Here is a 14,967-nt window from a genome sequence, read left to right as displayed (position 1 = left end):
TTTGAGACCCTGTTCTGTTCTGTAATTCAGTTCCTGTGTAGCCAAGTTTCCATTCCGTGTATTACTGATATCTTATGATGTTTCTTTTTCCATGTGACTTATTTCAGTTAGAATCATCATACCTGCATCCACTCATTGTGCTGCTAAGGGCCTGATGACATAGATTTCATTGCTGAGTGATATTGCTTTGAAAGTGAATACCACAACTTCTTTATCCATTTTTCACTTTCTGTGATGTTGAACTTGTACTGTAAACGAGGTTCTTGTAAACAGAGCCGTTCCAAACTTTGGGGTGGCTGTGTCTTTTTGATTTTAATTTCCCTAAGCTATAGGACCATAAGTGGCAGTGCCCTAGGCTCTGTTGCTTTGTTTTTTAGATGTTTCAGGAAACACCATACACTTCTCCCAAGTGTCTGTTGGCAATTTACATCCCGTCCATCAGCATAACAAGGCTCCCAGTTCTCAATGGCCTGTTGCCTTTCTGGATTTTACACTTTTTTCAGATGGCCCTTTTGGCCGGGGGGACGTGAGACTTTATTGTAGTGCAGATTTCCTTTGCAAGCTTGCTTGGTTGGCCAAAAAGGGCCTATGCGTTTTTTCCTGAATATATTCAGGAAAAAACGCATAGGCCCTTTTTGGCCAAGTGCATCATTGTGGACGTTCTGCCTCTTTTCCTATGCTTTCAGTGCAATTCCAGTCTACCTCCTGAAATCGGTTTCCTGCAATTCTGCCCCGCTTTCAAGTCCTCTTGGCAGCCTTACTTCAGTCTATTTTTGGACGATAGCTGTCATTTATAACTCTGCAGGTTTGTGAATTACAGTGCCCCTGAGCTCCTTTCTTCAACTCGTTTTCTTGTGACCTGGCCGCAACACCGCAGGATGGCTTCAGGCCCTAATCTGGTTCCGGCCCGGCATGCTGAGCCTTTGGTTAATTCCTCTTCCTGGTGGGAAATGAGAGTTAAATTTGCCCGTCCAGACACCTCCAGCTAGCCTCTCATTGGTTCTCGCTATTCCTGTTCATCTTCCGCAGAAATTGCAAACTGGGCCAAACAGGAGGTTAAAGGGACTGACTCTCCAAGTGGGGAGAGTGTTAGTAAAGCGTCTGGAATGTTGCACCCGAGTACCAGGGGAGGAAAACTGAGACATATTTGAACACGTCTCCCGTTCACATGGTTGATCATACTTGGGTTCCACATGCATGTTTTAGCTGAAGGAAGAATACCTTAAACCTGGAGAGTTAAGACCCGTGTAATGGGTACCATGCAATATGACTTCAAAGGGTCTTCATTTGCTCACCGAACCTCTCCAATCCTATCACTGCTGCGTTTATGCCCCTGTACACATGCTTGATTCTCTTTCGGAGACATAGCAATCCATAGGTTTTAAGATACTTACCAGTCAGGTACATTCTTAGGCGTTTAATATGCGGTGTTGAGTCCATTTCGTTGAGCAAGGAGTAGCTCTTGTCTATTCCATATTTGACTTAAGGAACTTTATCTGTGCTCATTTCAATCTCTGGTTTTATGCAGCACCCCAACTCACCTTTACCCTTAAGCAAGCATAAGTTGGTTTTCTAAATTTGAGACCCTGTTCTGTTCTGTAATTCAGTTCCTGTGTAGCCAAGTTTACATTCCGTGTATTACTGATATCTTATGATGTTTCTTTTTCTGTGTGACTTACTTCAGTTAGAATCATCATACCTGAATCCACTCATTGTGCTGCTAAGGGCCTGATGACACAGATTTCATTGCTGAGTGATATTGCTTTGTAAGTAAATACCACAACTTCTTTATCCATTTTTCACTTTCTGCGATGTTGAACTTGTACTGTAAACGAGGTTCTTGTAAACAGAGCCGTTCCAAACTTTGGGGTGGCTGTGTCTTTTTGATTTTAATTTCCCTAAGCTATAGGACCATAAGTGGAAGTGCCCTAGGTTCTGTTGCTTTGTTTTTTAGATGTTTCAGGAAACACCATACACTTCTCCCGAGTGGTTGTTGGCAATTTACATCCCGCCCATCAGCATAACAAGGCTCCCTGTTCTCCATGGCCTGTCCTGCCTTTCTGGATTTTACACTTTTTTCAGATGGCCCTTTTGACCGGGGGGAAGTGAGACTTCATTGTAGTGCAGATTTCCTTTGCAAGCTTGCTTGGTTGGCCAAAAAGGGCGTATGCGTTTTTTCCTGAATATATTCAGGAAAAAACGCATACGCCCTTTTTGGCCAAGTGCATCATTGTGGACGTTCTGCCTCTTTTCCTATACTTTCAATGCAATTCCAGTCTACCTCCTGAAATCGGTTTCCTGCAATTCTGCCCCGCTTTCAAGTCCTCTTGGCAGCCTTACTTCAGTCTATTTTTGGACGATAGCTGTCATTTATAACTCTGCAGGTTTGTGAATTACAGTGCCCCTGAGCTCCTTTCTTCAACTTGCTTTCTTTTGAGCTGGCCGCAACACCGCAGGATGGCTTCAGGCCCTAATCTGGTTCCGGCACGGCACGCTGAGCCTTTGGTTAATTCCTCTCCCTGGTGGGAAATGAGAGTTAAATTTGCCCGTCCAGACACCTCCAGCTAGCCTCTCATTGGTTCTCACTATTCCTGTTCATCTTCCGCAGAAATTGCAAACTGGGCCAAACAGGAGGTTAAAGGCGCTGACTCTCCAAGTGGGGAGAGTGTTAGTAAAGCGTCTGGAATGTTGCACCCGAGCACCAGGGGAGGAAAACTGAGACATATTTGAACACGTCTCCAGTTCACATGGTTGATCATAATTGGGTTCCACATGCATGTTTTAGCTGAAGGAAGAATACCTTAAACCTGGAGAGTTAAGACCCGTTTAATGGGTACCATGCAATATGACTTCAAAGGGTCTTCATTTGCTCACCGAACCTCTCCAATCCTATCACTGCTGCGTTTATGCCCCTGTACACATGCTTGATTCTCTTTTGGAGATATAGCTATCCATAGGTTTTAAGATACTTACAAGTCAGGTACATTCTTAGGCGTTTAATATGCGGTGTTGAGTCCATTTCGTTGAGCAAGGAGTAGCTCTAGTCTATTCCATATTTGGCTTAAGGAACTTTATCTGTGCTCATTTCAATCTCTGGTTTTATGCAGCACCCCAACTCACCTTTACCCTTAAGCAAGCATAAGTTGTTTTTCTAAATTTGAGACCCTGTTCTGTTCTGTAATTCAGTTCCTGTGTAGCCAAGTTTCCATTCCGTGTATTACTGATATCTTATGATGTTTCTTTTTCTGTGTGACTTATTTCAGTTAGAATCATCATACCTGAATCCACTCATTGTTCTGCTAAGGGCCTGATGACGTAGATTTCATTGCTGAGTGATATTGCTTTGTAAGTGAATACCACAACTTCTTTATCCATTTTTCACTTTCTGCGATGTTGAACTTGTACTGTAAACAAGGTTCTTGTAAACAGAGCCGTTCCAAACTTTGGGGTGGCTGTGTCTTTTTGATTTTAATTTCCCTAAGCTATAGGACCATAAGTGGAAGTGCCCTAGGTTCTGTTGCTTTGTTTTTTAGATGTTTCAGGAAACACCATACACTTCTCCGGAGTGGTTGTTGGCAATTTACATCCCGCCCATCAGCATAACAAGGCTCCCAGTTCTCCATGGCCTGTCCTGCCTTTCTGGATTTTACACTTTTTTCAGATGGCCCTTTTGACCGGGGGGAAGTGAGACTTCATTGTAGTGCAGATTTCCTTTGCAAGCTTGCTTGGTTGGCCAAAAAGGGCGTATGCGTTTTTTCCTGAATATATTCAGGAAAAAACGCATACGCCCTTTTTGGCCAAGTGCATCATTGTGGACGTTCTGCCTCTTTTCCTATGCTTTCAATGCAATTCCAGTCTACCTCCTGAAATCGGTTTCCTGCAATTCTGCCCCGCTTTCAAGTCCTCTTGGCAGCCTTACTTCAGTCTATTTTTGGACGATAGCTGTCATTTATAACTCTGCAGGTTTGTGAATTACAGTGCCCCTGAGCTCCTTTCTTCAACTCGTTTTCTTGTGACCTGGCCGCAACACCGCAGGATGGCTTCAGGCCCTAATCTGGTTCCGGCCCGGCATGCTGAGCCTTTGGTTAATTCCTCTTCCTGGTGGGAAATGAGAGTTAAATTTGCCCGACCAGACACCTCCAGCTAGCCTCTCATTGGTTCTCGCTATTCCTGTTCATCTTCCGCAGAAATTGCAAACTGGGCCAAACAGGAGGTTAAAGGGACTGACTCTCCAAGTGGGGAGAGTGTTAGTAAAGCGTCTGGAATGTTGCACCCGAGTACCAGGGGAGGAAAACTGAGACATATTTGAACACGTCTCCCGATCACATGGTTGATCATACTCTAGGTTCCACATGCATGTTTTAGCTGAAGGAAGAATACCTTAAACCTGGGTAGTTGAAACCCGTGGAATGGGTACCATGCAATATGACTTCAAAGGGTCTTTATTTGCTCACCGAACCTCTCCAATCCTATCACTGCTGCATTTATGCCCCTGTACACATGCTTGATTCTCTTTTGGAGACATAGCAATCCATAGGTTTTAAGATACTTACTAGTCAGGTACATTCTTAGGCGTTTAATATGCGGTGTTGAGTCCATTTCATTGAGCAAGGAGTAGCTCTTGTCTATTCCATATTTGGCTTAAGGAACTTTATCTGTGCTCATTTCAATCTCTGGTTTTATGCAGCACCCCAACTCACCTTTACCCTTAAGCAAGAATAAGTTGGTTTTCTAAATTTGAGACCCTGTTCTGTTCTGTAATTCAGTTCCTGTGTAGCCAAGTTTACATTCCGTGTATTACTGATATCTTATGATGTTTCTTTTTCTGTGTGACTTATTTCAGTTAGAATCATCATACCTGAATCCACTCATTGTGATGCTAAGGGCCTGATGACACAGATTTCATTGCTGAGTGATATTGCTTTGTAAGTAAATACCACAACTTCTTTATCCATTTTTCACTTTCTGTGATGTTGAACTTGTACTGTAAACGAGGTTCTTGTAAACAGAGCCGTTCCAAACTTTGGGGTGGCTGTGTCTTTTTGATTTTAATTTCCCTAAGCTATAGGACCATAAGTGGAAGTGCCCTAGGTTCTGTTGCTTTGTTTTTTAGATGTTTCAGGAAACACCATACACTTCTCCCGAGTGGTTGTTGGCAATTTACATCCCGCCCATCAGCATAACAAGGCTCCCAGTTCTCCATGGCCTGTCCTGCCTTTCTGGATTTTACACTTTTTTCAGATGGCCCTTTTGACCGGGGGGAAGTGAGACTTCATTGTAGTGCAGATTTCCTTTGCAAGCTTGCTTGGTTGGCCAAAAAGGGCGTATGCGTTTTTTCCTGAATATATTCAGGAAAAAACGCATACGCCCTTTTTGGCCAAGTGCATCATTGTGGACGTTCTGCCTCTTTTCCTATGCTTTCAATGCAATTCCAGTCTACCTCCTGAAATCGGTTTCCTGCAATTCTGCCCCGCTTTCAAGTCCTCTTGGCAGCCTTACTTCAGTCTATTTTTGGACGATAGCTGTCATTTATAACTCTGCAGGTTTGAGAATTACAGTGCTCCTGAGCTCCTTTCTTCAACTCGCTTTCTTGTGACCTGGCCGCAACACCGCAGGATGGCTTCAGGCCCTAATCTGGTTCCGGCACGGCACGCTGAGCCTTCGGTTATTTCCTCTTCCTGGTGGGAAATGAGAGTTAAATTTGCCCGTCCAGACACCTCCAGCTAGTCTCTCATTGGTTTTCGCTATTCCTGTTCATCTTCCGCAGAAATTGCAAAGTGGGCCAAACAGGAGGTTAAAGGCGCTGACTCTCCAAGTGGGGAGAGTGTTAGTAAAGCGTCTGGAATGTTGCACCCGAGTACCAGGGGAGGAAAACTGAGACATATTTGAACACGTCTCCCGTTCACATGGTTGATCATACTTGGGTTCCACATGCATGTTTTAGCTGAAGGAAGAATACCTTAAACCTGGAGAGTTAAGACCCGTGTAATGGGTACCATGCAATATGACTTCAAAGGGTCTTCATTTGCTCACCGAACCTCTCCAATCCTATCACTGCTGCGTTTATGCCCCTGTACACATGCTTGATTGTCTTTCGGAGACATAGCAATCCATAGGTTTTAAGATACTTACTAGTCAGGCACATTCTTAGGCGTTTAATATGCGGTGTTGAGTCCATTTCGTTGAGCAAGGAGTAGCTCTTGTCTATTCCATATTTGACTTAAGGAACTTTATCTGTGCTCATTTCAATCTCTGGTTTTATGCAGCACCCCAACTCACCTTTACCCTTAAGCAAGCATAGTTGGTTTTCTAAATTTGAGACCCTGTTCTGTTCTGTAATTCAGTTCCTGTGTAGCCAAGTTTACGTTCCGTGTATTAGTGATATCTTATGATGTTTCTTTTTCTGTGTGACTTACTTCAGTTAGAATCATCATACCTGAATCCACTCATTGTGCTGCTAAGGGCCTGATGACACAGCTTTCATTGCTGAGTGATATTGCTTTGTAAGTAAATACCACAACTTCTTTATCCATTTTTCACTTTGTGCGATGTTGAACTTGTACTGTAAACGAGGTTCTTGTAAACAGAGCCGTTCCAAACTTTGGGGTGGCTGTGTCTTTTTGATTTTAATTTCCCTAAGCTATAGGACCATAAGTGGAAGTGCCCTAGGTTCTGTTGCTTTGTTTTTTAGATGTTTCAGGAAACACCATACACTTCTCCCGAGTGTCTGTTGGCAATTTACATCCCGCCCATCAGCATAACAAGGCTCCCAGTTCTCCATGGCCTGTCCTGCCTTTCTGGATTTTACACTTTTTTCAGATGGCCCTTTTGACCGGGGGGAAGTGAGACTTCATTGTAGTGCAGATTTCCTTTGCAAGCTTGCTTGGTTGGCCAAAAAGGGCGTATGCGTTTTTTATTCCTGTTCATCTTCCGCAGAAATTGCAAAGTGGGCCAAACAGGAGGTTAAAGGCACTGACTCTCCAAGTGAGGAGAGTGTTAGTAAAGCGTCTGGAATGTTGCACCCGAGTACCAGGGGAGGAAAACTGAGACATATTTGAACACGTCTCCCGTTCACATGGTTGATCATACTTGGGTTCCACATGCATGTTTTAGCTGAAGGAAGAATACCTTAAACCTGGAGAGTTGAGACCCGTGTAATGGGTACCATGCAATATGACTTCAAAGGGTCTTCATTTGCTCACCGAACCTCTCCAATCCTATCACTGCTGCGTTTATGCCCCTGTACACATGCTTGATTCTCTTTTGGAGACATAGCAATCCATAGGTTTTACGATACTTACTAGTCAGGTACATTCTTAGGCGTTTAATATGCGGTGTTGAGTCCATTTCGTTGAGCAAGGAGTAGCTCTTGTCTATTCCATATTTGACTTAAGGAACTTTATCTGTGCTCATTCCAATCTCTGGTTTTATGCAGCACCCCAACTCACCTTTACCCTTAAGCAAGCATAAGTTGGTTTTCTAAATTTGAGACCCTGTTCTGTTCTGTAATTCAGTTCCTGTGTAGCCAAGTTTACATTCCGTGTATTACTGATATCTTATGATGTTTCTTTTTCTGTGTGACTTATTTCAGTTAGAATCATCATACCTGAATCCACTCATTGTGATGCTAAGGGCCTGATGACATAGATTTCATTGCTGAGTGATATTGCTTTTTAAGTAAATACTACAACTTCTTTATCCATTTTTCACTTTCTGCGATGTTGAACTTGTACTGTAAACGAGGTTCTTGTAAACAGAGGCGTCCCAAACTTTGGGGTGGCTGTGTCTTTTTGATTTTAATTTCCCTAAGCTATAAGACCATAAGTGGCAGTGCCCTAGGCTCTGTTGCTTTGTTTTTTAGATGTTTCAGGAAACACCATACACTTCTCCTGAGTGGTTGTTGGCAATTTACATCCCGCCCATCAGCATAACAAGGCTCCCAGTTCTCCATGGCCTGTCCTGCCTTTCTGGATTTTACACTTTTTTCAGATGGCCCTTTTGACCGGTGGGAAGTGAGACTTCATTGTAGTGCAGATTTCCTTTGCAAGCTTGCTTGGTTGGCCAAAAAGGGCGTATGCGTTTTTTCCTGAATATTTCAGGAAAAAACGCATACGCCCTTTTTGGCCAAGTGCATCATTGTGGACGTTCTGCCTCTTTTCCTATGCTTTCAATGCAATTCCAGTCTACCTCCTGAAATCGGTTTCCTGCAATTCTGCCCCGCTTTCAAGTCCTCTTGGCAGCCTGACTTCAGTCTATTTTTGGACGATAGCTGTCATTTATAACTCTGCAGGTTTGTGAATTACAGTGCCCCTGAGCTCCTTTCTTCAACTTGCTTTCTTGTGACCTGGCCGCAACACCGCAGGATGGCTTCAGGCCCTAATCTGGTTCCGGCACGGCACGCTGAGCCTTTGGTTATTTCCTCTTCCTGGTGGGAAATGAGAGTTAAATTTGCCCGTCCAGACACCTCCAGATAGTCTCTCATTGGTTCTCGCTATTCCTGTTCATCTTCCGCAGAAATTGCAAACTGGGCCAAACAGGAGGTTAAAGGCGCTGACTCTCCAAGTGGGGAGAGTGTTAGTAAAGCGTCTGGAATGTTGCACCCGAGTACCAGGGGAGGAAAACTGAGACATATTTGAACACGTCTCCCGTTCACATGGTTGATCATACTTGGGTTCCACATGCATGTTTTAGCTGAAGGAAGAATACCTTAAACCTGGAGAGTTGAGACACGTGGAATGGGTACCATGCAATATGACTTCAAAGGGTCTTCATTTGCTCACCGAACCTCTCCAATCCTATCACTGCTGCGTTTATGCCCCTGTACACATGCTTGATTCTCTTTCGCAGACATAGCAATCCATAGGTTTTAAGATACTTACTAGTCAGGTACATTCTTAGGCGATTAATATGCGGTGTTGAGTCCATTTCGTTGAGCAAGGAGTAGCTCTTGTCTATTCCATATTTGACTTAAGGAAATTTATCTGTGCTCATTTCAATCTCTGGTTTACGCAGCACCCCAACTCACCTTTACCCTTAAGCAAGCATAAGTTGGTTTTCTAAATTTGAGACCCTGTTCTGTTCTGTAATTCAGTTCCTGTGTAGCCAAGTTTACATTCCGTGTATTACTGATATCTTATGATGTTTCTCTTTCTGTGTGACTTATTTCAGTTAGAATCATCATACCTGAATCCACTCATTGTGCTGCTAAGGGCCTGATGACATAGATTTCATTGCTGAGTGATATTGCTTTGTAAGTGAATACCACAACTTCTTTACCCAGTTTTCACTTTCTGCGATGTTGAACTTGTACTGTAAACGAGGTTCTTGTAAACAGAGCCGTTCCAAACTTTGGGGTGGCTGTGTCTTTTTGATTTTAATTTCCCTAAGCTATAGGACCATAAGTGGAAGTGCCCTAGGTTCTGTTGCTTTGTTTTTTAGATGTTTCAGGAAACACCATACACTTCTCCCGAGTGGTTGTTGGCAATTTACATCCCGCCCATCAGCATAACAAGGCTCCCAGGTCTCCATGGCCTGTCCTGCCTTTCTGGATTTTACACTGTTTTCAGATGGCCCTTTTGACCGGGGGAAGTGAGACTTCATTGTAGTGCAGATTTCCTTTGCAAGCTTGCTTGGTTGGCCAAAAAGGGCGTATGCGTTTTTTCCTGAATATATTCAGGAAAAAACGCATACGCCCTTTTTGGCCAAGTGCATCATTGTGGACGTTCTGCCTCTTTTCCTATGCTTTCAATGCAATTCCAGTCTACCTCCTGAAATCGATTTCCTGCAATTCTGCCCCGCTTTCAAGTCCTCTTGGCAGCCTTACTTCAGTCTATTTTTGGACGATAGCTGTTATTTATAACTCTGCAGGTTTGAGAATTATAGTGCCCCTGAGCTCCTTTCTTCAAGTTGCTTTCTTGTGACCTGGCCGCAAAACCGCAGGATGGCTTCAGGCCCTAATCTGGTTCCGGCACGGCACGCTGAGCCTTTGGTTATTTCCTCTTCCTGGTGGGAAATGAGAGTTAAATTTGCCCGTCCAGACACCTCCAGCTAGTCTCTCATTGGTTCTCGCTATTCCTGTTCATCTTCCGCAGAAATTGCAAACTGGGCCAAACAGGAGGTTAAAGGCGCTGACTCTCCAAGTGGGGAGAGTGTTAGTAAAGCATCTGGAATGTTGCACCCAAGTACCAGGGGAGGAAAACTGAGACATATTTGAACACGTCTCCCGTTCACATGGTTGATCATACTTGGGTTCCACATGCATGTTTTAGCTGAAGGAAGAATACCTTAAACCTGGAGAGTTGAGACCCATGTAATGGGTACCATGCAATATGACTTCAAAGGGTCTTCATTTGCTCACCGAACCTCTCCAATCCTATCACTGCTGCGTTTATGCCCCTGTACACATGCTTGATTCTCTTTCGGAGACATAGCAATCCATAGGTTTTACGATACTTACTAGTCAGGTACATTCTTAGGCGTTTAATATGCGGTGTTGAGTCCATTTCGTTGAGCAAGGAGTAGCTCTTGTCTATTCCATATTTGACTTAAGGAACTTTATCTGTGCTCATTTCAATCTCTGGTTTTATGCAGCACCCCAACTCACCTTTACCCTTAAGCAAGCATAAGTTGGTTTTCTAAATTTGAGACCCTGTTCTGTTCTGTAATTCAGTTCCTGTGTAGCCAAGTTTACATTCCATGTATTACTGATATCTTATGATGTTTCTTTTTCTGTGTGACTTACTTCAGTTAGAATCATCATACCTGAATCCACTCATTGTGCTGCTAAGGGCCTGATGACACAGATTTCATTGCTGAGTGATATTGCTTTGTAAGTAAATACCACAACTTCTTTATCCATTTTTCACTTTCTGCGATGTTGAACTTGTACTGTAAACGAGGTTCTTGTAAACAGAGCCGTTCCAAACTTTGGGGTGGCTGTGTCTTTTTGATTTTAATTTCCCTAAGCTATAGGACCATAAGTGGAAGTGCCCTAGGTTCTGTTGCTTTGTTTTTTAGATGTTTCAGGAAACACCATACACTTCTCCCGAGTGTCTGTTGGCAATTTACATCCCGCCCATCAGCATAACAAGGCTCCCAGTTCTCCATGGCCTGTCCTGCCTTTCTGGATTTTACACTTTTTTCAGATGGCCCTTTTGACCGGGGGGACGTGAGACTTCATTGTAGTGCAGATTTCCTTTGCAAGCTTGCTTGGTTGGCCAAAAAGGGCGTATGCGTTTTTTCCTGAATATATTCAGGAAAAAACGCATACGCCCTTTTTGGCCAAGTGCATCATTGTGGACGTTCTGCCTCTTTTCCTATGCTTTCAATGCAATTCCAGTCTACCTCCTGAAATCGGTTTCCTGCAATTCTGCCCCGCTTTCAAGTCCTCTTGGCAGCCTTACTTCAGTCTATTTTTGGACGATAGCTGTCATTTATAACTCTGCAGGTTTGTGAATTACAGTGCCCCTGAGCTCCTTTCTTCAACTCGCTTTCTTGTGACCTGGCCGCAACACCGCAGGATGGCTTCAGGCCCTAATCTGGTTCCGGCCCGGCATGCTGAGCCTTTGGTTAATTCCTCTTCCTGGTGGGAAATGAGAGTTAAAGTTGCCCGTCCAGACACCTCCAGCTAGCCTCTCATTGGTTCTCGCTATTCCTGTTCATCTTCCACAGAAATTGCAAACTGGGCCAAACAGGAGGTTAAAGGGACTGACTCTCCAAGTGGGGAGAGTGTTAGTAAAGCGTCTGGAATGTTGCACCCGAGTACCAGGGGAGGAAAACTGAGACATATTTGAACACGTCTCCCGATCACATGGTTGATCATACTCTAGGTTCCACATGCATGTTTTAGCTGAAGGAAGAATACCTTAAACCTGGGTAGTTGAAACCCGTGGAATGGGTACCATGCAATATGACTTCAAAGGGTCTTCATTTGCTCACCGAACCTCTCCAATCCTATCACTGCTGCGTTTATGCTCCTGTACACATGCTTGATTCTCTTTCGGAGACATAGCAATCCATAGGTTTTAAGATACTTACTAGTCAGGTACATTCTTAGGCGTTTAATATGCGGTGTTGTGTCCATTTCGTTGAGCAAGGAGTAGCTCTTGTCTATTCCATATTTGACTTAAGGAACTTTATCTGTGCTCATTTCAATCTCTGGTTTTATGCAGCACCCCAACTCACCTTTACCCTTAAGCAAGCATAAGTTGGTTTTCTAAATTTGAGACCCTGTTCTGTTCTGTAATTCAGTTCCTGTGTAGCCAAGTTTACATTCCGTGTATTACTGATATCTTATGATGTTTCTTTTTCTGTGTGACTTATTTCAGTTAGAATCATCATACCTGAATCCACTCATTGTGATGCTAAGGGCCTGACGACATAGATTTCATTGCTGAGTGATATTGCTTTGTAAGTAAATACCACAACTTCTTTATCCATTTTTCACTTTCTGCGATGTTGAACTTGTACTGTAAACGAGGTTCTTGTAAACAGAGGCGTCCCAAACTTTGGGGTGGCTGTGTCTTTTTGATTTTAATTTCCCTAAGGTATAAGACCATAAGTGGCAGTGCCCTAGGCTCTGTTGCTTTGTTTTTTAGATGTTTCAGGAAACACCATACACTTCTCCCGAGTGGTTGTTGGCAATTTACATCCCGCCCATCAGCATAACAAGGCTCCCAGTTCTCCATGGCCTGTCCTGCCTTTCTGGATTTTACACTTTTTTCAGATGGCCCTTTTGACCGGGGGGAAGTGAGACTTCATTGTAGTGCAGATTTCCTTTGCAAGCTTGCTTGGTTGGCCAAAAAGGGCGTATGCGTTTTTTCCTGAATATATTCAGGAAAAAACGCATACGCCCTTTTTGGCCAAGTGCATCATTGTGGACGTTCTGCCTCTTTTCCTATGCTTTCAATGCAATTCCAGTCTACCTCCTGAAATCGGTTTCCTGCAATTCTGCCCCGCTTTCAAGTCCTCTTGGCAGTCTTACTTCAGTCTATTTTTGGACGATAGCTGTCATTTATAACTCTGCAGGTTTGTGAATTACAGTGCCCCTGAGCTCCTTTCTTCAACTCGCTTTCTTTTGAGCTGGCCGCAACACCGCAGGATGGCTTCAGGCCCTAATCTGGTTCCGGCACGGCACGCTGAGCCTTTGGTTATTTCCTCTTCCTGGTGGGAAATGAGAGTTAAATTTGCCCGTCCAGACACCTCCAGCTAGCCTCTCATTTGTTCTCGCTACTCCTGTTCATCTTCCGCAGAAATTGCAAACTGGGCCAAACAGCAGGTTAAAGGCGCTGACTCTCCAAGTGGGGAGAGTGTTAGTAAAGCGTCTGGAATGTTGCACCCGAGTACCAGGGGAGGAAAACTGAGACATATTTGAACACGTCTCCCGATCACATGGTTGATCATACTCTAGGTTCCACATGCATGTTTTAGCTGAAGGAAGAATACCTTAAACCTGGGTAGTTGAAACCCGTGGAATGGGTACCATGCAATATGACTTCAAAGGGTCTTCATTTGCTCACCGAACCTCTCCAATCCTATCACTGCTGCGTTTATGCCCCTGTACACATGCTTGATTCTCTTTTGGAGACATAGCAATCCATAGGTTTTACGATACTTACTAGTCAGGTACATTCTTAGGCGTTTAATATGCGGTGTTGAGTCCATTTCGTTGAGCAAGGAGTAGCTCTTGTCTATTCCATATTTGACTTAAGGAACTTTATCTGTGCTCATTTCAATCTCTGGTTTTATGCAGCACCCCAACTCACCTTTACCCTTAAGCAAGCATAAGTTGGTTTTCTAAATTTGAGACCCTGTTCTGTTCTGTAATTCAGTTCCTGTGTAGCCAAGTTTCCATTCCGTGTATTACTGATATCTTATGATGTTTCTTTTTCTGTGTGACTTATTTCAGTTAGAATCATCATACCTGAATCCACTCATTGTGATGCTAAGGGCCTGATGACATAGATTTCATTGCTGAGTGATATTGCTTTGTAAGTAAATACCACAACTTCTTTATCCATTTTTCACTTTCTGCGATGTTGAACTTGTACTGTAAACGAGGTTCTTGTAAACAGAGGCGTCCCAAACTTTGGGGTGGCTGTGTCTTTTTGATTTTAATTTCCCTAAGCTATAAGACCATAAGTGGCAGTGCCCTAGGCTCTGTTGCTTTGTTTTTTAGATGTTTCAGGAAACACCATACACTTCTCCCGAGTGTCTGTTGGCAATTTACATCCCGCCCATCAGCATAACAAGGCTCCCAGTTCTCCATGGCCTGTCCTGCCTTTCTGGATTTTACACTTTTTTCAGATGGCCCTTTTGACCGGGGGGAAGTGAGACTTCATTGTAGTGCAGATTTCCTTTGCAAGCTTGCTTGGTTGGCCAAAAAGGGCGTATGCGTTTTTTCCTGAATATATTCAGGAAAAAACGCATACGCCCTTTTTGGCCAAGTGCATCATTGTGGACGTTCTGCCTCTTTTCCTATGCTTTCAATGCAATTCCAGTCTACCTCCTGAAATCGGTTTCCTGCAATTCTGCCCCGCTTTCAAGTCCCCTTGGCAGCCTTACTTCAGTCTATTTTTGGACGATAGCTGTCATTTATAACTCTGCAGGTTTGTGAATTACAGTGCCCCTGAGCTCCTTTCTTCAACTCGCTTTCTTTTGAGCTGGCCGCAACACCGCAGGATGGCTTCAGGCCCTAATCTGGTTCCGGCACGGCACGCTGAGCCTTTGGTTATTTCCTCTTCCTGGTGGGAAATGAGAGTTAAATTTGCCCGTCCAGACACCTCCAGCTAGTCTCTCATTGGTTCTCGCTATTTCTGTTCATCTTCCGCAGAAATTGCAAACTGGGCCAAACAGGAGGTTAAAGGCGCTGACTCTCCAAGTGGGGAGAGGGTTAGTAAAGCGTCTGGAATGTTGCACCCGAGTACCAGGGGAGGAAAACTGAGACATATTTGAACACGTCTCCCGATC

At 43.8% G+C, this 14,967-nt stretch overlaps 1 long non-coding RNA gene across 8 annotated transcripts in view; it reads left to right on the top strand.

The window, feature by feature from the left end:
• The window catches only part of LOC307187927, a 3,519,425-nt gene that overhangs the window by 805,936 nt on the left and 2,698,522 nt on the right, over positions 1 to 14,967 (top strand). The window contains exon 1 of one of the 8 annotated variants that reach the window (XR_013828751.1): positions 7,607 to 7,677. The exons of the other annotated variants lie outside the window; for them this stretch is intronic. This is a non-coding gene — a long non-coding RNA (uncharacterized lncRNA). Of the gene's footprint in view, positions 1 to 7,606; positions 7,678 to 14,967 lie in introns of those variants that run through there. 8 annotated transcript variants of the gene reach the window in all.

Source organism: Stenella coeruleoalba, assembly GCF_951394435.1.
Source record: "Stenella coeruleoalba genome assembly, chromosome: 6".
Classification (NCBI taxonomy): domain Eukaryota; kingdom Metazoa; phylum Chordata; class Mammalia; order Artiodactyla; family Delphinidae; genus Stenella; species Stenella coeruleoalba.
The sequence above is the reverse complement of the archived record's forward strand: the minus strand, read 5'-3'. Positions and strand labels throughout refer to the sequence as shown.